Genomic DNA, 26,949 nt, shown 5'->3' on the forward strand with positions numbered 1-26,949 from the left:
CTAGTTCCTTAAGTGATCTACCTACTTCCGCAATGAATACCTCAAATCTGTATGCCAAAATGATCTTTCTAACTGAAAATTTGATCATGTCACTTACCCTGCTCAAAATCCTTCACTGGATTTCCATTGCTCTTGGGATAAACACCAAGACCCTCAGTGTGGTTTGCCAGCCTCTGTAGGGTTGTCTCTCTGCTTCTCTGATCTTCGTGCCTCCTTCTCCCTTGCTCTCTGAGTGACAGCCACATTTGCCTTCTTCAGTTCCCTCCAAAGCATCAAATCCTTCCCCCTGAAGAGCAAAAAGTTATTCCTTTTGCTTGAAATGTTTTTCTCCCTTGTGCCTCCCTCCACTGATTTAACTCCTACTTAGCTTACTTAACTCAAATGTCACATTTTTAGGAAAGCAAGCCTTGCGTAAGTCTTGAGTTACTCACATTCCCCCATACTTTTCATAGAACTTACAGAATTTGGATTATCTACTCGTAAGCATATTTGATTCAGGTATTTCTCCTTTATTGGCCACAAGACTCATGAATGCAAAGGCCATGTCTATTTTGCACACCATTGTATCTTATGGCTTATGAGGGGATTTAATCAATATTGGTTGAATAAACTGAACAAATATGTGATTTGTAAGGTAAGGGTAAAGGCAGTCCTGCCTATCTTTTCCATCAGCCTGCTATTAGGGCCTAGAATTCTCTCCATTGTTTTAATATAATCTAACATGCATTAAGGGTTTCTGAAATTTAACTATTAAGACTGAAATACATGCTTCTAAGTCTCTGTTTCCACCTGTAACTACCAACTAGAAATAATGTGAAAGAGCAATACCCTTGGAAATTTTAAGCAAACCCCTACTTGCATACATAATGCTCTCGGGTGCAAACTCAAATGTGGAAAGGGGAAGGAGAGGCTTACAAGAGGAGAAGGTACCATGGGGCAATGGTTATGAGCTCAGACTCTGCAGCTAGACTCTTTGGTTTTGAATTTCTGTCCCATGGCTTATGAGCTACTAGTCGTAGGCAGTTTTCTGTCCTCATTGTGCCTCAGTTTTCTCAGTTGTAGAATGGAGCTAAATATTATGTGCCTTGTAGGCTTATGAGGATTCACTGAACTAGTATTAATAAATTTCTTGGTACAGTGTCTGACAGAGGATAAGTGTTATATAAGTGTTTGTAGGCAAAGCATATTACATGAGAGATTCTGCTCTCAGAGTAAAGGTAAAGACACAGTGCTAGTTACAACAATCAGGTGCAACTTCAGAGGATATAGGTCAGGTCTACCCACTTCTCACCATCCTCAACATGTTGCTTTGGGTGAAGGAGTTGCGTCATGTAGGCATTTTTTATTATACACAGATGTCTTCCAGGAACTATAAATGGAGAACTATTTTACCACAGCCAGTCTTCTTACCAAGGTCCAAGTACAAGGCATAGAGGACATACTTTAATAAACAGGGGTTGGAGAGAAGTAGTTAATTTAATGCAGCAAGTATTTACTGAGAATGGCAGAGACTAGCTAGTTGTTGCCCACCACCCATGTTCTTGCTGTCCTTGGCACAGTGCTGGCCTGCATGGCCCAGGCCCATTGCAGCTAGGAAGGGAATGAAGAGTTTTCTTCAGTGGATTGTGAGCAAAGCGATGAGTGGTACTTTAAAGCCATGATGGTTAAAAGTAGGTGTCCCACTCACCTTTCCCCAAATCTGAGAATCTTCTGGAAGACTCCAATATACTGCCTGGAGTAGAGCACCTCCTCCAATTCCAATGCAATGTTTCCCTTTGTTATGTGAGTTTAAGATAGAGCCTAGGAGTTATTTCAAGAGAGCTTCATTACTGAGAAGCTTGATGAATGGCTTTATATTTAAAAACTATAGCTTACATTACAGATTCATATTAGACTATTATGGGAGCAAGAGACAAATTTTTATTGTTAAACCACTGAGACTGGGGGCCATTAGTCACGGCAGTTAGTGTACTCCAATACCCAAGGAATAGGCCAGGTACTCCAATCCATTTATGTAACTTAGTTTCAACTAAGGTTTCCATGACCATTATAATCCAGACATGTTATTCAAGTCTCAAGTGTTCCCCCAAGATTTCTGGGATATCTGTGAAGGTGTAGTCTTTTTTTTTAAGTAGGCTTCATGCCCAGTGCAGAGCCCAACATGGTGCTTGAACTCAAGACCCTGAGATCAAGACCTGAGATGAGATCAAGAGTTGGACGCTTAACCAACGGAGCCACCCAGGCAACCCTGAGAAGGTATATTCTTATGCTCACCTCTGGCACTGTTCTCTTGGTTCTGCAGATTTAGAACTTACTCTGGCCATTTCTCAAGTGCTTTCTTTATTCTCAGTAGTGTCTAACATAAAATTCAACCTCTACTTAATGTCCACCTCCCTCCCCTTGCAAATTCCACTCTCATGATACTTTCATATCCAACTGACTTTACTGAATATGGGAGAACAGTGAGATAGTACAGGCATTTACCTTGTACTATCCACAGAGCTTCAAACAGAACAGCAGACATTCTGTTTGACATTCTCTTGAGCTCTACTCCACCCAATGAAACTACAAGAGATAATCCTCAAACTCACTAGAACCTTTTTATTTCTTAACACTGCCTTTGACTGCCCCAATTGTGAGAACATCAATTTTTTTTCCCCTGGAGTATGTACTTCAGCAGTTTTAATTTCATGAAATTCATTTCTAAAGTCTCTCAGGCCCATCTTTGCAATGCCAAATTCATTAAGAATTCAAATTCTCACTGCAAGAAGATTCTTTGTGTTTCAAGATCCTTTGCACAGAAACACCAAAAATACATAATCACTCCCACAGGAGGTTTATGGTCTCATGGAAAAGAAAAACACAAATAATTATAAATCAGAGTATATGATTACACTTCACAACCAGGCTACTTTGTTCATACCCCACAGGATTCTGGGAGGAAGGAGCAAAGCTACCATGGCTCCGCTCCACTCTGTTCACTAACATAGATCTCTGAGCTTTGGGGGAATTAAAAATCATTTCCCTTCACAAAAGGAGAAGGACCTTTGGCCTACAGCTTTTTAACTTCATGACAGTCTTCCCTCTCCCCATGGAGAAAGAATTAAATTGTAACTCTCCACTGTGACTCCTCAAATAGTAAATTGAGGCTATAAAGACAATTCCATTCAAGGTTTCTTTTTGTAATGTGAGCTTAAATTGGAGCCCTGGAGTTATCTTAATGATACTTTCTTTGCTGAACAGTATTGTGAATGGTTTTATATTTAATACTAGCTTTGTTATTGAAGTGATAGATAAATGACTCTCAGTAATAGTAACCTTCGGTGCTTCAGTTCTGGTATCGTACATTTTAAGTAAAGTGCAATGCAGAAAACAACTCAGCACCGTAATAGTTTGATTTCAGTGTATTGCTGATTCTGGGCCAAATGGTTTAGTGCATCACATGACATAAATTAGAGTCAGAGTGCAGAAGAGAATATTGAGCACTTATAATCACCCATTATAGGGCTGATAGTTGATAAAAAGCGTTAATTCATTTTCATTGTAAGTAGCCCCTGAAAATGCTATCACATCATAGGAGTATGATATAGATACTATCATAGTAATGTGATCTCTGAATGAAAGGCTCATATTTTTATTAGAATCTCATGGCTAAACACGTCTTAATTGATAAATTGAAATAATAAGGCTTTTTCCACTTAAGATGATATATTTTTAGGTCTCAAATGCCTTGTTTTCTCTTTTATCCTTTCAAATTAATAGATAAAATCTTCATTTTACTGTAGTCATAAAGAAAAGTTAAATTCTATTAGTATTTACTTTTAAAATAGAACATAGACTCTAAGTTTTCTCTCTGATTCACTGGCTTTATTTCTTTTAAGTGGAAGATGTAAAGATTTAATACAAAACTGAGGGGAGTTAGAAATATTTTATCAGCACTAATATTTAAGGATGAAAAATGAAAATACTACATATGCTTTCTCAGCCTTCTATATTAGCCTCATTGAATTGATATTCAAAAACAGCTGAAAACAGATCTTAGATGAACTGTGTGTACTAAATTATTATTGGTTGACCATACCTTTGGATCAGTATATTATGTTTTACTCTCCCTGAGAGAGCTGAATTCCAATAAACTTTTTATGTTAGCATATTCCCCATAGAGTTAGAGAGCTGGACCTGCCAACAGTGTGCATATTTTTCTAGCATCTATAAGACTATCTGGAATAAAATCATACATTTTCAGAACCGCAAGTGACTTTGGACTCTTCAATTATTACTTAAACAGTCCACTTGCCATTTGCCAGATGGCATCTGTTTGGACACCAAGACAAATTTTAATCAGGCTTTGAAAAAGAATAAAACGGAATTTTTAAACCAACATTTTGATCAATTAAACAATAGGTAAGTCAATAAGAAGCAGCAGAAGTGAGATTATTTTATTATCTTGGCTTAAATATGCTTTTTAAAAATGATTCAAGAACCCTTGTTTTTTAACTTACTGAATTGCCCAGTTTTTCTTGTGTTATTACGCACAAACTGCCTAGATGACGAGGCAACTGCATTGGGACCCCAGGGAGATAAGGAGGGGAAAAAGGATGAAGTACCTCCAGCAGAGGAGAACGCTTGAAAGGTAACCTGTTTTAGTGGGTTCCAGTCTGCAATGCATCGGAAATACTCAGAGAGTTTCTGAAAATGCAGATTCCCAAGTCTTGCTCTGAAGATCTAGATTCAAAAGTTCCAAATCAAGACCCAAAATATATATTAAATTTCTCAGGTAACTCATGATAACTTGACTTGTTGCACCTCATCTTAGTCCAGTTCCCCATTTTAGAGTATCTGAAAATGGTTTTTATACAGTAATTAAAGTTGTAATTAAACTCTCTCTATCCCACGGATAATAATTATTCTAACTAGCAACCAGAATTGAGATTGAAATCCATATACCATGGATTCTCACATCCATGTTCCTTTGATGTTATTGTGCTTAAAGAAGAGAGGAATGAAGGTATCATGGGCTAAACACCAAGCACAGATGTCCCAGCTACATGTTTGACCCTTGGATAGTCCTAATATCTGCTCTGGAGGATTTGATTCAGCCACTAGGATTAATGAAAACAGTGGCAAATTGGAAACATATTAATTAACAAACAGCAGGATATTTGGCACATAAATTATAGTACAAAGTTATGGTACGAGGGAAAATATGTATCTTTAACAAAGATAATGTAGATGTATACTTGGCACATAAAAATATATTTACAAAATATATGCATACACAGAAAAAATCTGAAGGGTATACCTAAAAATATTGACAGTGATTTTCTCTGAGTGGTTTCCTCAATCAGTGGTAGTAAAATCATGGAAATGTTTCTAGAATTTGCTAATCATAGTTCACATATTTTGACAACAATCACATATTGATTGTAATCAATGTACACACAAATACAAATCCAGAAGTTTTATGGCTTTAAAGGCAACATGTCATAGTTCAGTGAGTCTGTTGAATCAAAGTTCAGTCCAACAAGAATAAAGATGATGAAGAGGTTGCAGATTTTTTCCACTTTTTTGTGGGCTATTTTGTGTATGTGTCCTGTAAAAGTGAAATAAAAGTATGCATAATGTATATATTTAAATTAATCGTGTATTTGTTGAGAGTCTGTGTTTATGTGAAGACTGTTTCACAGTTCCTAACATATAAATGTTAGCATCACAATAAATATTAGTTTCCCTTTCCCTTAGGGATTTGCTTGGTGGTTTAGAAGGGGCTATAATGTTACAAATGTATAGCAGTTTTTTTATAGGAGGAAAGGAGAGAGATTCTGTAATTGACCTAATATTAGATCTACAGTTCTACCGAAGACCTTGTCTTCTACTGTGTTTATTAATAATTTAGCTATCATGGTGTACAAAGGAAGTGGAGTGTATTTACAGAGAAAATATTGAAACCTCCGTTGAAGATAAGGTTATATAGTCTAGCAATAAAAACGTGTGCATGTGTAATATATTACTATCTTTTCCGTGTTGATTGCAGCTCTAGTAAGTCGAAGGTGGCTATTTCTTCTATAAAACAGGGTGTGATGGAGAGAGCATTTGCTGATTTCATGATTCTTGTCTCTGCTACCCACTAGTTCTGTGATCTTGGGTAACAGATAAATGTTAAGTTCAGAGTTCAAAACAAATCTAACACCTTCCATAGGAAGTGCCACGTTTAAATGTATGTGTTTCTACACAGTTGCAAGTATATATTTACGTATGCAGTATGTATCCATAAGCTAAACACACAAAGTTCTTATAATACGTTCTTTGTTTGATGTTTGTTTTATTTCAGTAACATCTACACCTAACATGGGGCTCGAACTCATGACCCTGAGACCAAGAATCGCATGCTCTTCTGATTCAGCCAGCCAGGCGCCCCTCTTTTAACATATTCTTAAACTGAGAATTTCAGAGCCCATAAACTAGACTTAGCGCTCTTTTATAGGCCATCTAAAAATAGATCATTATCTTTGGTTAAGTCAGATGCCCCGGAACATTAAAAATTAAACATTAAGACTAGAGGGATGACAGCACAAGGTGCTTTTCATAATCCCTACTTCTTATTGCTTTAGGCCTTTTCCGCTAGTTTTCTGATGGTAAGTACACCATGCTGAGGCATGAGGCAAATTGCTAGGTTGGGGCTGTGATGTAGTGGTGTGGGTTCCCTATTCTGAGGGTAGAGCTTTAGATACCCCAAGGCACCCGGGTGTATTCCAGGCCCACGGTCCCAGTGGTGATAATAACTAATACTTATTGAGTGCATATTGTTTGTCAAATCCTGTGCTAAATATTTTATATGAATTAACACATTTACTCTTAATTTTCTTGATGAGAAAATGAGGCAGTAAAAAGTTAATTAAACTGCCTAAGTTTACTCAGCTAATGAGAGGCAGAGCCAGGATTCTACCTTAGGGCACCTGAGTCTAGAACCATACCGTTAACAGTTTCCTGCACAGCCTCTTCCGTACACTTTTTTATTTTTTAATCTTTTTTAACATTTATTTATTATTGAGAGACAGACAGAGACAGAGCATGAGCAGGGGAGGGGCCGAGAGATGGAGAGACACAGAATCTGAAGCGGGCTCCAGTCTCTGAGCTGCCAGCACAGAGCCCGATGTGGGGCTTGAACTCACAAGGAGTGAGATCATGACCTGAGCCAGAAGTTGGACGCTTAACCGACTGAGCCACCCAGGCGCCCCACTTTTTTTTTTAAGTAAGCTCTAGGCCCAGTGTGGGGCTTGACCTCATGACCCTGAGATCAAGAGTTGCACATGCTACTGACTAAGCCAGCCAAGCGCCCCCCCCTGCACAGTTTCTTCTGATATTACTGCCAAGCTCCAAAGGCCGGTTCTTATATTCTCATTTTATTCACAAAATCTGCTTCTGGATATGTACTCAACAAATACACCTAAATAATGAATAAATGATATCAGTGTTTCTCAAATCAGTTGCAAGGTATTTTGCAAATGATTTGTTTCAAATGATAAAGTACCAAAGTTTCAAACTGTCAAAAAATAAAATAGAGCAGAATCAAGGTTGAATGGGGGAAAAAATGTTGTCATTCTTTACTGATTTGCCTTTTGATGTCATAATAAACAAACCCAAATATCTCGTGGCTTAACACGTAAGAGTATGTATCTCACAACATGTCCAATGTCAAGTTGAGCAAGTCAGCAGGGCATCTGTCCTCCATACAGGGCCTCACAACACACACCGCACAGGGTGCTTCCACACGGCCCCACCAGCCCAATGTAGGACTCAGAAGAAAAGCTGCTAGGTCAAGCAGGGCTTTACACCTCAGCTTGAAGTGACATCTAAATGATATGCCACTTCCACTCAGAAGTTATTGGCCAGAAATAGTTACACAGCCCCAACTATCTACATGAGGTCTGATAAGTACCGTCTTCTGTGTACCCAGGAGAGAACTGGATATAGGTAAGCCCAATAATGTCTTCCATAGAGAGAAAGGAATGGGTATTGAGTAGGTGCTGGGATTGCTCATAACCTTAGAAAGGCCTGTTGAAATGGGTCACACTGACCAGTGTTGCCTTAGTGGTAAGAGAGAATAAGGAGTGGGGAGACATAACTAAAAAGGCACATAATTAAAAAGGGGAGATGATGTAATCATGTCTCCTGAGTTGGAAAATTTGTACATAATTTGTCCTACATACATACAGAATGAAGAAAATTAACCTCACTGTATACAAACAAGACATTTTCGATGGGTTAAAGAGCTAAATGTAAAAAGAAATCTATACAAGTAGTTGCAAACACACAAAAACAGAAATGTTTCCTTAGGCTAGAAAAGCCTATCTTAAGCAAAACAGGGTACAAAACCTATAGAGGAAAAAGACTGGTTTTTAATCACATGAAAATTAAAACTTCTCTTTGACGGAAGATACTGCCAAGTTGAAAGAAAATTGATACACAGGAAGAATATATTTTTTTCAACCTGTGCAACAGAAAAAAGAATGAATGATCAAAATACACAAGAAATCCTAAACACAAAAGAGACCACTAACAACACCACCACCACATTAGAGAGGAAATGCCAAGTGCCATTAAACTTATGAAAAGATACTTTACTTTAATAATAATCAAGAAAAACAAATTAAAACAGCAGTGAGATATGTTAAACTAATCAGATTGGCAAAAATCAACATGATTAGTAAGAGTCTAGAAACATTGTACAGAATTATACCTTTCTGTATAATGTTAGTGGAATGTAGACGGCAGTACCTTTCTGAAGGCTACCACTAGTAGTCATTGAAATGTACTGTCCCGGGTGCCTGGGTGGCTCAGTCGGTTAAGCATCCAACTCTTGGTTTTGGCTCAGGTCATGATCTCATGGTTTATGGGTTCCAGCCCGGTGTGGGGCTCTGGGCTGATAGCTCAGAGCCTGGAGCCTGTTTCAGATTCTGTGTCTCCCTCTCTCTCTGTTACGCCCCCCTCTCTTTCTTTCTCTCTCTCTCAAAAATAAACATTAAAAATAATTTTTTTTAATGTACTGTCCTTTAACCCAGAGATTCTACCTCTAGATTTTTATCCTCTACAACTTTGCATGCACACAACGCTGCACAGGCAAAATATTCATTCAAGCATTATATATAGTAAGAAAAAAAATGAAAACAACTTAAATGTTCAGCAATATGGGAACGGGAGATACATTATAGTGCATCTCTGTCATAGACTATCACACATAGCAGTGAAAAAGAGTAAGATAAAGGAAAATAGAAACACCAAGAAAAATAAAACAGAACTCCACAAGAAAAGGTCTAACGCTAATATTTTTAAATGCGGCATGATTTTGAGCAGTTGGTAGACTAGACTAGGGAGAATTCAACTGTAATATTCTGTCACCAGTGTTGTGACATTGGAACAGTAGAGAAGGAAATACATAACATTGTTTATCTCTGCAGTGAACAATATTTACAGTCATGATAATGTAAGCCCTGTTTGTTACTTTTCATCTCTCAGAATCAACCTTTGAAGCCTTAAACACTTCATTAAGGTTTTAAGAGATTTAAAAAGTTACCAACAAAAATTGTTACTAACCATAACACTATTACATTAAAAGTAACACTGGCATAATGTGGTTGGTGGAAGTGGCTGGAAGCAAGAGGATGGCAAGTGTCAGGCAGGTAACGTCCTCTCTCTCACAGGAGAAACACTGTCAGAAGGACTGTTGCTTGGTCTGTATTTTCAAAGTTTTGTAGTGTGAATGTATCATATATTCTTCTGTACTTCATAATAAAATTCAAATTTTTAATTTCAATTTTTAAGAAAAAGAAAACAAAATGTGGGAATAATTTCTTGAAAGCCCTCAAGGACCTACTTAAATAGATATATCTGCGAGTGTATTTTTTATCTAATTATTTGGAAAATTCTTTCTATTTTCCACATTAGAGTAGAATCATTGTTGAAGTCCAAAGCTTTTTAAATGTCTCCTAATATATACATATAAAGAATCCAAAGTATCGTCTTTAATTTTCCTATTTAGATCAATGTGTATTAAGTAACACACTTGAAATTCCTATCATATTAATAGCAAATGAAAAAAACTGAACAGAATCACCCTAAGATGATTTTAAAAGCATTTAAGGGGCACCTGGGTGGCTCAGTCAGTTGAGCGTCCAACTTTGGCTTGGGTCATGATCTCCTGGTTTGTGAGTTTGAGCCCCAAATTGGGTTCTGTGCTGACAGCTCAGAGCCTGGAACCTGCTTCAGATTCAGTGTCTCCCTCTCTCTCTGTCCCATCCCCGCTCATGCTCTGTCTCTCTCTCTCTCTCAAAAATGAATAAACATTTAAAAAAATTTTTTTTACTAAATAAATAAAAGCATTTAATTATCCAATATAATTATCTTTTAAGCCCCAATTATAATATATTATATATTATTATGTAACACATTATATAATAATGTTACATTATATAATATATTACAATGTATTATATTACGTAATTATGTTTATTATTAAAAAAAATTTTTTTACATTTATTTATTTTTGAGAAACAGAGTGAGACAAAGCGTGAGCGGGGGAGGGGCAGAGAGAGAAGGAGACACAGAATCTGAAGCAGGCTCTAGGCTCTGAGCAAGCGGTCAGCACAGAGCCTGATGCGGGGCTCCAACCCACGAACTGTGAGATCATTTCCTGAGACCAGGTCGGATGCTCAACCAACTAAGCCACTTAGGCGCCTCTGTTTATTATTTTTATATTTATAAATATATTTATATTACAAAGTGGTAATTATCAAGACAGTATGGTATCGGCACAAAAACAGACAATTAGACCAATGGAATAAAATAGAGAACCCAGAATTGGACCTAAAAACATATGGCCAACTAATCTTTGACATAGCAGGAAAGAATATCCAAGTCTCTTTAGCAAATGGTGCTGGGAGAACTGGATCAGCGACACGAAGAATGAAACTAGACCACTTTCTTACACCACACACAAAAATAAACTCAAAATGGATGAAAGACCTAAACGTGATATAGGAAACCATCAAAACCCTAGAGGAGAAAACAGGCAACAACCTCTGTGACCTCAGCCACAGCAATTTCTTGCTCGACACGCCTCCAAAGGCAAGGGAATTAACAGCGAAAATGAACTATTGGGACCTCATCAAGATAAAAAACTTCTACACTGCAAAGGAAACAATCAACAAAACTAAAAGGCAACTGACGGAATGGGAAAAGATATTTGCAAATGACATATCAGAAAAAGGGTTAGTATCCAAAATCTATAAAGAACTTACCAAACTCAATGCCTGAAAAACAAATAATCCAGTGAATAAATAGACAGAAGACATGAATAGACACTTTTCCAAAGAAGACATCCAGATGGCCAACAGACACATGAAAAGATGCTCAACATTGCTCATCATCAGGGAAAGACAAATCAAAACCCCATTGAGATACCACCTCACACCGGTCAGAGGGGCTAAAATTAACAATTCAGGAAACAACAGGTGCTGGAGAGAATATGGAGAAAGGGGAACCCTCTTGCACTGTTGGTGGGAATGCAAACTGGTGCAGCTGCTCTGGAAAATGATGTGGAGGTTCCTCAAAAAATTAAAATAGAATATGTATAAATTAAAAATTGAATAGTAGAGAGAAGACTGATGCTAGTTGGACAGAGGTGGGGAGGGGCAAGGAAAGGGAGAGAAAGCCAGACCTAAATATGGAATGGGTTAAATGGATATTTACTAGAGATCTATTATGGCCCTTAACCAGAAAGTTACATTATTAAACCAGTCCTTTAGGAGAGTGATATCACTGATGTGATAGAAAAGACTTTGCGTTAGTGTGTTATAGGAGTGGAAAGCAAAGAGGAAGCTAGAGACTTGAAGTAGGGAAACCTTTTAAAAGACAATTTCAGGAAATCACCAGTAGGGTTAGAGAAGTTGTGGATTAGGATAAAAGTGGCAAGAATGGAGACAACAGGGTACATGTAAGAGATATGGCCCTTGGGTCCAGAAAGAGAATCTAGTCCCCAAGAATATTCTAGTGTTCACAGCAGCAGCAGCACACCACCTGACTCATCTGTGCCTCTAACCCCTGTTCCCTGGTGGTGCCGCTGGCTGACGGAAGAGTCTGCCCTCAGCAACCTCACAGCCTTACCAACCAGCCCATCAGTACATCGCCCTTTTCTAAGAAGGATCCATGTTTGCTTTTGCAATTTTTATCTCCTTTTCCAATTTCTTTGGAGTAGTTAGACTAAATATGGAAATGAAATAAGATGAGCTGAGGAGTTGCATAATGTTTCTTCTCTCTCCCTTTGTCTAAAAAAGATTCCAATCTCTCTTGTCTCAAATCCAACATTCTTACAACCAACTAACTGTATTTTCTATTCCAATGTCATTGGAACAGTGCTTCTGTCAGGCTGACCTTACCATTCATTCATTCACATGCTCTTCAGTCAACAAATATTTACTGAGTAGCTACTCTGGGCTAGGCCCCACTGAAAATTTAAAAGTTAAAACAACAACAACAAAATCTCTGCATCATGGATCACATAGTCTAGTAGGGAGAAGTCAACAAGTAAAGTACTGCATATGTTAAAAGGTCAGTGCAAGGAAGACAATAGAGCAATGCCCACCTTCACGGAATTTTTTTTCCCCCGCCTTTCTAAATCCAGCCTACTTTCCAAAATTTCCAGAGCAAATTTTCTTTCTACTCTGTGCCTTCCATAACCCCTTCAGCCCACAACAATCTCATCTCACTCCATGTGTCATATTGTCTGTCTCATGTCTTTGTGTACTATTCATGCATACAACATTTCCCACTTCTGAAAAGTGCTATATAGAATAGATGTGATTACATGTAAATGTAGGAGCTTGAGAATTTTTCTTTTAAATGTTCAGTGAGATCACATAATCTCTGTAGCAGGGTGATAATGTTTTATGAGAGTTTGATTGATGTGTCTGAAGTAACAAAGTAAAACTTGAAAGAAAAATACATAATGACCTGTACTGGAAATTGAGGTTAGGCAATAAAAGGGAGGGATGGGGTCAAGGCTGGACTGGGATAGGTTTATTTATTTTTATTTATTTTATTTAAGTTACTATAAATTTATTTAATAAAATATATTTTCCTTACTTCCATTTAATCAAAATTACAAAATATGTTTTAAGAACAAGTGCCCTCCTCAATGCCCATCACCCATTTTCCCTCTCCTCCCCCATCAACCCTCAGTTTGTTCTCTGTATTTAAGAGTCTGTTGTGCTTTGCCTCCCTCTCTGTTTGAAATTTTTTTCCCTTCCTTTTCCCCATGGTCTTCTGTTAAGTTTCTCAAGTTCCACATATGAGTGAAAACATATGGTATCTGTTTTTCTCTGACTGACTTATTTCACTTAGCATATACCCTCCATTTCCATTCACTTAGCATATACCCTCCATTTCCATTGCAAATGGAAAGATTTCATTCTTTCTCATTGCCGAGTAGTATTCCATTGTATATATACACTACATCTTCTGTACCCAATCATCAGTTGATGGACATTTGGATTCTTTCCATAATTTGGCTATTGTTGAAAGGGCTGATATAAACATTGGGGTACATGTGCCCATATGAATTAGCATTCCTGTATCCTTTGGATAAATTCCTAGTAGTGTTTTTGCAGGGTTGTAGGGTAGTTCTATTTTTAATTTTTTGAGGAACTTCCACATTGTTTTCCAGAGCAGCTGCACCAGTTTGCATTCCCACCAACAGTGCAAGAGGGTTCCCCTTTCTCCATATTCTCTCCAATATCTGTTGTTTCCTGAATTGTTAATTTTAGCCACTCTGACCGGTGTGAGGTGGTATCTCAATGGGGTTTTGATTTGTCTTTCCCTGATGATGAGCAATGTTGAGCATCTTTTCATGTGTCTATTGGCCATCTGGATGTCTTCTTTGGAAAAGTGTCTATTCATGTCTTCTGCCCATCTCTTCACTGGATTATTGTTTTTTGGGTGTTGAGTTTGATAAGTTCTTTATAGATTTTGATACTAACCCTTTATCTGGTATGTCATTTACAAATATCTTTTCCCATTCCGTCAGTTGCCTTTTAGTTTTGTTGATTGTTTCCTGGGATAGGTTTAAAAGAGATGAAGAGGTCCTTGCAATGAACTCATGGAGACAGAGGAAACAGGGTAAAAGGAATCTATCTAGCACAGAACATTTTGAGAAGAACATTATGAGAGGCATATGTAAAAGAAAGAATATGAGGACATATAACTCTGTTAATATACCTCTGCTCATGATAATGTCCTAAGAAGCTGAATATTTATAAGCAGAGCAAGAATAATCAGAGATATCCTTTGGATCATCAAATTTGTTTGACAAGAAAAATCTACTGGTGTACGAGTATGTGTATGTTTTAATATAAATTCCTGACTCTATCTCCAGACCAACTAAATTAGACTTCTGGGGAAAACCCAAGGAATTCTGTTTAATATGTATTATAAGTGATTCCTTTGATTTGCTAAGTTTGGAAAACACAGGTTGAAAAAGCCCATGACAGTGGGTGTCAGATTTTACTATCTACAATACTTTCTGGTTGTCATTAGCTTTGAGAGGAACCATATATAATAATGGTCTAGGTCCAGGAAAATGTTGGCAAAGCTGGTATGTCAAATCTTCACTACTTCACACTGGAAAGTTGCAGTACATGCTTTTGGTTGGCTAACCAAGAGTCATCCCGAGCTCCCTTGCCATTTTCACTAAATACCCACCTTCCCAAATACTCTTGGTGCTAGACATGTCCATGTGACACATGCTGTCAATTAGATCTAAATTGAGGTTTCCTGGGGTTTCTAGGAATGCTTTTGTTTTCTTGGTCTGAAAGACAGACATGACTGGTACCACCCCATGCTTTCTTCCTGGCCTGAAATCAGATATGATGCCTCTCTAACCACAGCAGCCATTGTGGGATTGAAGAGAACTAGCACAAAGGACAAGTCAAGAGAGACAATGACCCTAATATTGTGGTTCTCGATTGCTTGTTGTGAAGAAGAAGGAGGAAGAGAAGGGGGAGAGAGGGGGGGAGTTGGAACTCATTTTCTCAGGAGCCGAGAAGAAAGAAGAAGGGGAAGGAGGAGAGTGAGAAGAAGAATAAAAGAAGATTTCTATTTTTAAAAGCCATTTTTAAAGTTGGTTTTCGGTTACTTGCAACTGAAATCATTCCTAACTGAATGAAAGGAAAAGTGCAGTAAGCCCAGGCCTGCCTCAAGAAAGGAACCCCCTCATCTTTAGAAAGATGCTTGAGGGAAAGAGAAGGCTCACTTTCTCATTCGGGCTGGATGAGCACAAGAGTACAAGGATTTTGAAACCCGGAATCTGAGGGACAATTCCAGAAAGGGAATAATAGAACAGAGGAGGTTGATACTTTATGCCTGTGGTATCTCAATAACAGGATATTTGCCCAGGAGAAGGCAAAATTTGCCTTAACAGAATAGATATTGTAGCTTCACATTCCTTCAACAACATGCAAATCTGGCCCAAGCAGGGTATATTGCAAGAGAGGGGGCTTCAGCTCTCAAGCCATCTTTGGGAGGGTCTCACTGCTAAAAGCAAAGCAGCTGATAAATTAGTAACATGTTTTTCTGAAAATTTCACCTCTACCAGGGTAAAGGAAGCAACCAGATGAATTGCTACTTTGTATTTAATTCTAACCAAAAAAGAGATAGAGAAAAATAAGTTGTAGACTGGATGTAGAGTCAGAGAAGAAAGTGCCCAGGTCACCCTAGGTTCTGTGATTTGAACTCTCCATAATTCTTATGCTCAAGGAATTTATACTCTGTGGATGGAGGAAAATGAGGCAAGGACTCAAATGCACAGCTACCATTTATTGAACATCTACTGTGAAGAACAGTATGATTAATAATTTATATATAATATTTAAAATATTTACAAATGCTCTGCAAGGTAGATATTATCCTCAGTTAACAAATAGAGAGACTAAATGTTTATAGTGGTTAAGTAAATTATTCAAAGCCACACAACTCATGAGGAAACAAGCTCCAGTCCTACTCCTCTTGCATTTACTGGATCAGCTTGATTCCAGGACCTAGTAAGGAAAAAGGAGGCTTTGCTCTTTCTGCTTTCTCCCATGTATGTTCAAGAACACCAAGAGTTCCTCTGTATGGATTTGGCCCCTAAAACTAGCAACTTTTTTAATGTTTATTTATTTATTTATTTTGAGAGCTAGAGAGAGCATACACATGTGTGCATGCACAACCCTGGAAGGGCAGAGAAAGAGAAAGAGAGAGAGGGAGGGAGGGAGAGAGAGAGAGAGAGAGAGAGAGAGAGAGAGAGAGAGAGAGAGAATCTCAAGCAGTCTTCAAGCTATCAGCACACAGCCCAATACCAGGCTCATTCTCACAAACTGTGAGATCATGACCTGAGCTAAAATCAAGAGCCGGGCATTTACCCAATTGAGCCACATGGGTGCTCCTAAAACTAGCAACTTAAAAAAATTTTTTTAATGTTAATTTTTTTTTTGAGAGAGAGAGAGAGAAAGAGAGACATAGCATGAGCAGGGGAGGGGTAGAAAGAGAGGGAGACACAGAATCCAAAGCAGGCTTCAGGCTCTGAGCCATCAGCACAGACCCTAATGCAGGGCTTGAACTCACAAACCACAAGATCATGACCTGAGCCAAAGTTGGACACGTAACTGACTGAGCCACCCAGGTGCCCCTGAAACTAGAAACTTTTTTTTTTATTTTTTTTTAACATTTATTTATTTTTGAGACAGAGAGAGGCAGAGCACGAACGGGGGAGGGTCAGAGAGAGGGAGACACAGAATCTGAAACAGGCTCCAGGCTCTGAGCTGTCAGCACAGAGCCCGACGTGGGGCTCGAACTCACGCACCGCAAGATCATGACCTGAGCTGAAGTCGGCCGCTTAACCAACTGAGCCACCCAGGCGCCCCAAAACTAGCAACTTTTAACAACTGACTACAGAGGAGTAAAATTAGTTCCACCTTTGAAAAAGGAATATCTGCTAAACTTCTGGTAGAACAAATTCCTTGAATGAATGACCATTATCAGTCCTTCTATGTTTTAAAAATATTTCTCCTAAATTGTCAGGAGCATTAAAATAGAACTCCTTGGTGACAGAATATGTAAACAAGCTTTATCTTAACATTCTAAGAGAACTTAACATGTTAAAAAAAAATAGATCAACTATTTAATGTTGAAAATAATTTAGTTGTGCAATGTGTTTAAAGCCTAAAATGTTCAGTAGATAAAATTATAACTTAAGTTTTACTTTAAACATTTAATGAATTATATCATAGATTAAATGGCTGACTAAATAATACTGAAGACTTGACCAATTATATGCTGATCAGTTCGGGCATATATATATATTTTTTTCCAGTTTCAGTGAAACTAGCTGAATACCCACTTTCTTCTCTTATAGCAGTTAATCCTTGATCAAATTATTTACACTCCACATTTATTTACCTATGTAAATTCAACTTACACGTTTTAGTTACAAATAATAAAGCCAGTGAAGTCATTAGATGTAAGTAGTCTAAGAAACACGTCTTGAGGTTGACGGACTTTGGTTAAGATACCAGCAACAAGAGGTAGTTTCAACCAAAGATCCTCACTAGATTCAAAGAGACATATAACTATCCACACCCTATTTCCTGCATATTCCTAAAAGGGGAAAATGTCCAATAAACCGAATGTGAAGATTACATTACAACATTTAGCATACACAACACCAGCTCTCCTGAAAATTGAGGGAAAAGTTGTCGATGCTTTTCTTTTTAGTGGCAAAAAAGGATTATGTTCAGAAATAAATAATCATAAGATCTGAGCCATTCACATTTCTCTATATGCACAGAAATTAGAGAAAAATCACAAGGCACTTTGAATAAGTTATTTGCTTTGTACAGAGACACACATATATAGAATATTTCACAATCTTCTCACTGCCTGTCAGGCTGCTGTGTTTTTGGGTAGGGCCCAGCTCAAGTAGCAGGACTGGTGGTTAACACATAGCTTGCCCCTCTGGCCACACCCTGTGCCCTAGCACAGTGCTAGGTCCCAGCAGAGGATGGTGTATGTAGTTCTAATTGGTCCACCCAGAGGGAGCACAAAGGACCTGCATATGCTGGCTGGGTCCCTCAGTGACCCTGCTCTCATGAATGAGAAGACCAAAGAGGTAGCCCAGAAAGACTTTCCTATGGGGCATGAGAATGAATGTATAAATGTGACTTCAATATGGCCCTTCTGGGCTCTGGGTATTCTGGACAGCACAGATCTGAGACTGCAGAGTACAGGGCCACATCCTTGGCACTTTGGTAAAGGGAGTGGGATGGACCTATGCCTGCACATAAATGTGCACTTCTCAGACAGAGGGCATTCATATGATCCTGCTGGTTCTCCTTATTTGTCTGCTGAAAATCTGACCTCAAATAGACCCGTGGCCAATATTATTTTATGGCTCTGATGGAAAATATTCAACAATTTGCTCTCTTCCTACCGCCTTATAGTTTCTTTTTTCCCCTTGACCCTAATTACTCCTTGACCTAGAATCCCAGGGTGTTAGAAAGTGAAGAATCCTTTGAGATCAAACCCAGCAGCCTCTTGCTTTCTGCATGATAGAACTGAGGCCACTTTGTGCTTTCTGCCCCACTTAATTCTTCTGATATCTGCTCACATTCTGCATCATTCACAAGCTCCTGGAAAATATGAGCTAGAAAAATATGCTCACTGCAAATCTTGTCTGCCTAGTCCCAAGCCAAAACTAAGGAGCATAAGAAGAAAAGGAAAGAAAACAAGAAACCTGCATGCTTTAAAATTTAAAGAACTGTTCACTTTCATTATATTATTTGTACCCCATATAAAGTTTTTATTTCATTAATTAAAAACTTCTTTGAGAGTAGGGGCTGTGTCTCTTAAAGTATCTTCTAATATATATGGAGTCTAGCACAGTATCATGAATGCCCAAGAGTTTAATAAGTATTGCTTGTTCCTGATGACCTGGTCTATCCCCTTAACCACCTAGCAGTGTCCCACATAATCGTCCCAGACAGGTGAGAATCCATCCTGCTTTTAAAGACCTCCAGGAAGTGAGAATCTAAACCATCTTCCATAACTTATTTCAGTGTCTAATAAGGCTTAGAGTCCACTGGAAAAGTCTTCCCAAGAAGGTGGCGTTTGGGAATGTTGCATAGTAAATGCTGGATTCCCCCCGAAAGGCACTGGATCAGTCACTTGAAAAGGAACTTTCCTGGGGGATCAGGTTAGGGATCCTGGGTGGTTGTTGGAGGGGAAGGTAGTCATATGAGGAGAAAAAGGGGCAGAGATTAGGTTTCTTTCCTGTTCAGAGGAAGCGGCATTGTTCATACTCGTTATTAGAACTGCCCAGTGTTAAAGGGATTTGGAATGGGTAGAAGTGAGGAAGTTGGGGATGTAGGGAGAGCTCTAAGGATGATGGTGGAAGACAAGTCTGCCTTTGGCTACCTAGCTTTTTACATCTCTCCCTAGAGCTGTCTGTGAGGATAAAATTGCCATTACAATTCCATGGACATCAGTGTTAGGTCCTATTCATAGAAAAGACATCTTCAGGGGCGCCTGGGTGGCGCAGTCGGTTAAGCGTCCGACTTCAGCCAGGTCACGATCTCACAGTCCGTGAGTTCGAGCCCCGCGTCAGGCTCTGGGCTGATGGCTCAGAGCCTGGAGCCTGTTTCCGATTCTGTGTCTCCCTCTCTCTCTGCCCCTCCCCTGTTCATGCTCTGTCTCTCTGTCCCAAAAATAAATAAACGTTAAAAAAAAATTTAAAAAAAAAAAAAAAAGAAAAGACATCTTCATAGCCATGCTACAAATGATCTGAATATTACCTCTGCAGTGTGTGCGTGTGTGATTGTGTGTGCGTGCACACACGCACACACAGATATAAATGGAGGGGCTTGTGGAGGCAAAGGGCTGGAGATAGAGGTGAATGAAGAAAAGGTTAATAGGAACCTAGTACCCTCTCAGCCAAAATTGGACTCAGGCAAGTGGCCCAAGTCTGGGCTGAAAATCCAAGCTGACGCTCAAACAGAGGAACTGAAAATTTGGTAAAAACCTGGAAGGGGAAAAGGGAAGGCAGAATTGGAGGGAGAATAAAGACAGAAGGGAGGCAGTGCAGATCAGAGAAAGTAGGTCTGCTGAGATACCTGCCCTGGAAGGGATGAAATAGAGCTGTGCCTCCAGGAAAATGGGTTGGCAAGATGCAGTTGAGAAATAAGTTTCAGCCTAACGGTTGGGGTACATGTCAGGGTTTCCATCCACCCTGTGCCCATGTGCTGGACTGGTGGGAGGGCAGTAGGAGTGCTGTGATCCAAAGACCTAGGCAGGAGGAAGGCAGACTGGTGGCCTGGCTTCTCTGCCCAGGGCTTGGAATGAAATGCAACCGGATGAAGAGGAAATATTCAGATCGGGAAAAATCAAGACAAATTTCACATCCTGTTTTGCTCTGATTGTTTGAAGGGGAGAACATGGCCTGTGCCTAGCTAGAAGCTTGCTTTGAGGTGGCTGAGACCAGGCGAGGTTGGGGCACACAAAGCCAGCAGAGGGAATTGGTACATCAATGGTGACCAAGTAATTAGTCACTTAGGAGAATCTAGGTCAATTTGGGTGACAAATGCTTTGGTTCACCATGTCTTAGCCAGCCTTTCTAAGGGTCCTCACAAACAGAGAAGGTAGTTGATTGGAGAATGGTAGGAGGCGGTGGAATTAAAAACCTGAGCTAACACAAGAAGCCCTACGTGGTATTAAGAGCATAGAGAGGAAGTGTGGGTGGAAGGGAATGAGTCACAAACAGTGGCTTAGAAGCCTTCTAAGGACTGTCAACCCCTTGGAACAGAACAAAGTCTCCGTGCACTTGTTCCATTCCCTATTTCTTATTAGCCCCCACGAGTCATTTTCCATAGCTCTGCGGGAACCTGATGTTAGTTTGTTCAAATTGTAAATGATTTATTTTATGAATGCTGAATCACAGGACCTTGGTTAAAGAGAATCATCTCCACACATAAGAAAAGAATCCCTAATCTATTCCCTAACCCCCTAAACTCTTTTCCTCCTCACTTGTGTGTGTGTGTCTACGTTTGTGTGTGTGTGTGTGTGTGTGTGTGTTGATTGGGATGTCTGTTCCAGATTTCAGCCTTGTCCTTAAAGCACAAGTTTTGAAGAGCTTTCAGGTCAAAACATTGGAATTTAGATCCAAAGCTGGCAGAGCCCTAAATACCAGTCCTGCTTTTCTTGGCATTTTCCAATTTCTCTGGCACACATCCATGAAAAATAATGAAATACCACTTATTAAAATTTTTGGTTATAGTGGGCCTTTTATACACTTTTGCTTATGTGTTATTATGTACCTGTTTTGCATCAAATCAAGCCAGGCAGCTCATTTAATGTGTTTACTAAATGTAAGCCTGATCTGTCTATGATAATACTAGGATTTCTACAACAGTCTATTATAAATCGGGGGGATATTTATACATGTAAAGCTGAGACTGTGCACCTTAGAAGACAATGTTTTACCACATTCTGATTTAGGCTTAAGAAATTGTGAGGGTGTGGCATGGATCTTACTTATTACTAATATCCCAATCTTGCATTTTAATAAGATTAGAGAAAAAGGGATCCTGTGTCCATATTTAGGATGTATTTTAGAATCCTCTCTTTTAAGCACTTGTTAACATTCCCACTATGCTACACTTAATGGTGCAACTCGTGCCCCTGGAGGCTGGTCAAGGTGAGAAATGGGGGGTGCGGTTGTCTGAAGAACATGCCCTAAATGCTCTGCCCACAGTTCAAAGGTCTTTAATATCTCTTTGTCATGCTATGAAAATGCCCCCCACAGTACCCCATGAATAAATTAACCCTTCAGAACAGCATACCATGTTTATCTAATAGCTTTGTGTTTCTGTTTACTTATCAGACTGAGTACTTCAGCACCATGCTTATGCATTGGTTAATTTGTGTGTGTGTCAATTTTGTAAGTAGTAAACTTGTAGATAGCATCCCCAAACACTCCAAACGATATGTTGACCTACTGTTCCAGATGTATGTAATGATAGCTCACCTTGAATGCTTACTCTGTGCCTTGTACACTACTAAATAAAACAAGCCTAATCTTTGGCATCAAGAAGCTCATGGTCTAGTGGATGAGACAGACTGTAAATCAAATAATCAGACAGATATATATACAATGGCCACTGCGTTAAGCACTGTAAAGGAGAAGTCTGTTGTAAACTGATCATCTGAATAACAGGGAGATTTGATCTTGTCCAGGGGTTAGGAAAGTTTTCCCAGGAAAGTGATGCTTGAACTGAGATCTGAAGGAGGAGTAAAAGTGCAGAGTTCATTAAGGAGAGGGAATGAGGTATGGGGAGAGGTGAGGGGGTGGGTCCCAAAACTTTGTGGTGGGAGGGAGCATACCACATGTGATAAACTGGAAGAAGCTCAATGTGGCTGAAACCCAGGGCCCAGGGCCAGAAGGGTGCATGTAAATGGGGCTTCACAGAAGTTTGGGCAGTCAAGGTTTTTCTGTTTTGCTTTTGTTTTTGGTTTTGGTTTTCGTTTTTTGTAAGTTTACTTATTTATTTTGAGACAGAGACACTGTGAGTGGGGAGGGGCAGAGAGAGAGGGAGACAGAGAATCCCAAGCAGGCGCCACACTGTCAGCACAGAGAGCTCTATGCAGGGCTCAATCCCACGAACTGAACCATGAGATAATGACCTGAGCCAAAACCAAGAGTGGGATGCTTAACCAGCTGAGCCACCCGGGTGCCCCAGGCATTCAAGGTTTTTAAGCCAGTTTGTGGGAACATTTTGGAGGAAAGCAGAAAGGAAGCAGGGAGTTAGGAGGTTATGGCAGATGAAAGATACTGCTACTTGGCCTAGGTTTCTCTATTTATGGATTTTAAATCAATTCATAGAATTTTTTTTAAAATTTTTTTTCAACGTTTTTTATTTATTTTTGGGACAGAGAGAGACAGAGCATGAGCGGGAGAGGGGCAGAGAGAGAGGGAGACACAGAATCGGAAACAGGCTCCAGGCTCTGAGCCATCAGCCCAGAGCCCGACGCGGGGCTTGAACCCACGAACCGCGAGATCGTGACCTGGCTGAAGTCGGATGCTTAACCGACTGCGCCACCCAGGCGCCCCCAATTCATAGAATTTAAAGAGACCTCTAAGATAAAATTTATATCAAAGCGTCCAAGCATTAATTTCCCCAGACCACTCCAAGGAGATAATTGTTTATAAGTTTAAACCTCCGCAGAACAAGTTCTTGAAATTTGTTGTGAGGCAATTCTCTTATAACTGTTTCTTGGTTAATACATAGTCTAGTTGGCCTGCCTTGGTCAATGCAGGAACCCTTATCAGGGAGATCTCAATGGGCTGCGCAAGCCAAAAAGTGTTTTAGAGGTTCCCTCCCCTTTCCCTAACTTCCTGCTTTAAAACCAAAGCTTTGTTGTTAATTTAGAATAGATTTAGGGGCACTTGGGTGGCTCAGTCGGTTAAGCGTGTGACTCTTGATTTCAGCTCAGGTCATGATCTCATGGTTAGTGAGTGCGAGCCCTTTATCTGGCTCTGTGCTGGCAGCCCAGAGCCTGCTTGGGTTTCTCTTTCTCTCCCTCTCTCTGCCCTTCCTCTGCACATGCAGGCTCTCTCTCCTTATCTCTCTCTCAAAATAAATAAACTGATAAAAATTTTTTTTTAAAAAAGAAGGGCACCTGGGTGGCTGAGTCGGTTAAACATCCAACTTTGTCTCGGGTTGTGATCTCCTGGTTCGTGGGTTTGAGCCCCGTGTCGGGCTCTGTGGTGACAGCTCAGAGCCTGGAGCCTGCTTCGGATTCTGTGTCTCCCTCCATCCCTCCCTCTTTCTCTCAAAAATAAACATTAAAATTTTTTTTTTAAAGTTAAAAAAAATGTAAAAAGAATATAGTTTCAGTGGCTTGCAGTTCGAGTTCAAAATAAGGAGAGAAGGCTGTTTTGTGTCAGATAGTTTGGGGCAGATGGGAGGACAATGAGCTATCATTCTAATAACAAAATATATAAAGTTGCTTGTTTTATAGGTGAGCTTCCTTATTGTATAGCTAGTCTCTAAGGGATACATTATAACTGAGAGTCATGTTTATTAAAGAGTATACTTTCTTGGGGCGCCTCACTGGCTCAGTTGGTAGAGCATGTGATTCTTGATCTTGGGGTTGTGAGTTCAAGCCTCAGGTTTGGTGTAGAGATTGCTTTAAAAAAAGGTCCAGTTTCTTCCTGCTGAGGGCAGGCTCTTCCCAAAGACATTGAGATATTCCATTTTGGGGTACTGAGTGGGAAAGGTTGCTACTCCATTTTCCCTGAAATAGAGTAACATTGAGGTCCATTGCTTTGCAATATTGTCTTGGGCATAAGTTCCCAAATGGAATGTGGCATGAAACAGAATTCTTGCATAGTTGCTCATGTGTGCAGCTGTGCATGGCATAAAAATCCCCAGAGCAAACCTTCAGATTGCCAAAAAGAGTTAGTCCTGAAGCTCCTCAGTGGAACATACTTCAGATTTCACAAAGCAACTCCAGAATCAGAACTGTATGCCTTTTCCTCACCATAGCATCTCTCCAACTCCTTGGGGCCCTGATTCAGGGTAAATGGCCAATGCTGGAGAGGAGCACAAGGTCAGATTCAGGTAAAATGGTGAGGTTTACAGACTATTTCTTTAAAAAAATTTTTTTTAATGTGTATTTTTGAGAGAGAGAGAGAGCATGAGTGGGGAGGCGCAGAGAGAGAAGGGGAGAGAAGGATCTGAAGCAAGCTCTTTGCTGACAGCCTGCTGTGGGGCTCGAACTCAAGAACCGTGAGATCATGACCTGAGCTGAAGTTGGAGGCTTAACTCTCTGAGCCACCCAGGAGCCCCACAGATGATTTCTTTAGAGCAGGAGTTGGCAAAACCATACCTCGCAGCCAAATTCAGCCACAGCCTGGAGGTACGAATGGTAAAGACATTTTTAAAGATATGGAGGAAAAAATGACAATGACGACAAAGAAGAATATGGTCCGAAAAGCCTATAAAAATTATCTAGCCCTTTACTGGAAAAGTTTGCCTACCCAGTTTCAGAGCTCTCCCATCTCCCTTTCTCTGCCCTCCTCTTTGATGCCTAGCCCGCAGCTCCAGGTTTATTTACTCAGCAATGAGAGCTAATCCTCCTACCCAAAGGCAAACCTGTTGAACTGACCGCCTCTTCCCAGCTGGAGGAAGACTTGCTCCCCAACTTCTTCCTCTCCTTTTCCCCCTTCTCATTTCCCCTGGCTTCCACCATATACTGTGGAAGGGAGGTGCCCCTCCTCAGGCTGCGGGCACAGGTTTCTCTGCTAGCTGGCCAAAAGTAGAGCACTCCCATGAAAACCTTCATAAACCAAAGTGGCATAAAGCAAAGAAACAATCACCATCAATTCATATGCAAAAAGTTTTTAACATTTCCAGACCCTCCCCCCAAAAACACCTTTCTTAGGTTCTTTAGGGCACGTTAGGTACGTGAGGGCACATCTTACTAACGGATTCACAAAATAAATCGAGATAGAGCCCAGGTGCTCACCAACACAGTGCGACATGGCAGCTTGATGCTGAAATGCTGAGTGTAATTCCCGGGAAAGGAGCTTGGTGGGGCCGCTCTTCCTGCTCAGGATATGAACCGCCTCCACAACAACTTGCTGCAAAACAAATGGTGAACGCTGTTTCTGCTTTTTGCCTTTGTTGTAAAAACGAAAATTCTCTTTGGATTTCTTTCGGATAACCAAACATTGCTTGGTTAGTGAAGACAGGTATGAATGTAGGTGTTTTGTAAAAGCAAAGAGATGTAACATGAACTTTTGAAAAGTGAAAGATACCTCTACCCCAGTTCTTAATGCATGGAGGCAAGCATTCTTGCCAGCCAGAAGCTTCTGGAGACCGAGGGTCCTGTGTATCCTCTGGAAAAACAGTGAAGAGGTCTGCTCCTTGGGACTCCCTTGAGTTATAAAACCTGTGGTCCTAAGAGAAGCTTCCTAGGAACTCTGAGGTCAGTTTGTGACCCATAATGCTCTCTGGCGGCCAGCCTTTCAGTGCTTTGCTCCCTTGCCAGTCTCAGATCTGTTTGCTATATGGAGTGGTGGTTAAGAGCATGAACTCATCCACCTACATGAAAATGAAACTGATATGTACCAGCTAGGAAACCTCAGGCAAGTCACTTAATCAGCCTGTGATTCAGTTTCCTCATCTGTGGACAGGAGATAATAATGGTTCCTCTCTCATGTGTCTGTGACTAGGATTAAGAGTTAATCTGTGTAAAATTGTTTTGAGCAAGGCCTAAACACATGGTAAGTACTCAATAAAGTGCTAGCTCTTACTACTATTTGGTATTTTGAGGTTAAGCTGTGTCATGGGCTGGTCTGGGCTCAGGTCTCCACTTTCTCAGGCTGTTGCTCAAAGTGCTGTCTGCTCTCAAACTTAGTTGGGCCACCGCCCGGGAGGGTATGCAAGACTGTTAAACAGGTGACACGTGTTTAAGAGTCTTCCCATCTCCCTTATTTATATCTTTATTATATAAGATAATAACAACAAAAAATACCTTGCTTTTGTATGGAGGTTATGATCTGCTTTCACAAATCTATTTAAATTAGATGCATGCAATAGCCCTGTGAAATTGCTGGCACATGGTGGGCACCTCTAAATGTTGACTGAGTGAAGGAGGTGAGCTATGAGGCTGACAGTTAAGCAGAATGATCTGGCATGGCTGATGGGTCAGTGGCCATGTAGAACTGGTTGATAAGTAACTTGAATATCCGCTCTGGGGGAACGGTGTCAACGTGGTCCTTACTTCATCGGTGAAGATGGGAGTTTCTGAGCTGGTTGACGTCTTGTCTAATGTTACACAGTAATGTGAGTTAGAGCTGCATCT

General features: G+C 40.0%; 1 long non-coding RNA gene across 1 annotated transcript in view; it reads right to left on the reverse strand.

Annotated features, from left to right (window-relative positions):
• Positions 1 to 26,949, reverse strand: part of LOC123380021 — a 78,492-nt gene that overhangs the window by 42,693 nt on the left and 8,850 nt on the right. Inside the window, exons 2-3 of the long non-coding RNA XR_006585238.1 lie at positions 25,609 to 25,723; positions 98 to 286 (exon numbers count right to left, since the gene is read on the reverse strand). This is a non-coding gene — a long non-coding RNA (uncharacterized LOC123380021). The remainder of the gene's footprint in view (positions 1 to 97; positions 287 to 25,608; positions 25,724 to 26,949) is intronic.

Source organism: Felis catus, chromosome C2 (assembly GCF_018350175.1).
Source record: "Felis catus isolate Fca126 chromosome C2, F.catus_Fca126_mat1.0, whole genome shotgun sequence".
In the NCBI taxonomy this organism is placed as follows: Eukaryota; Metazoa; Chordata; class Mammalia; order Carnivora; family Felidae; genus Felis; species Felis catus.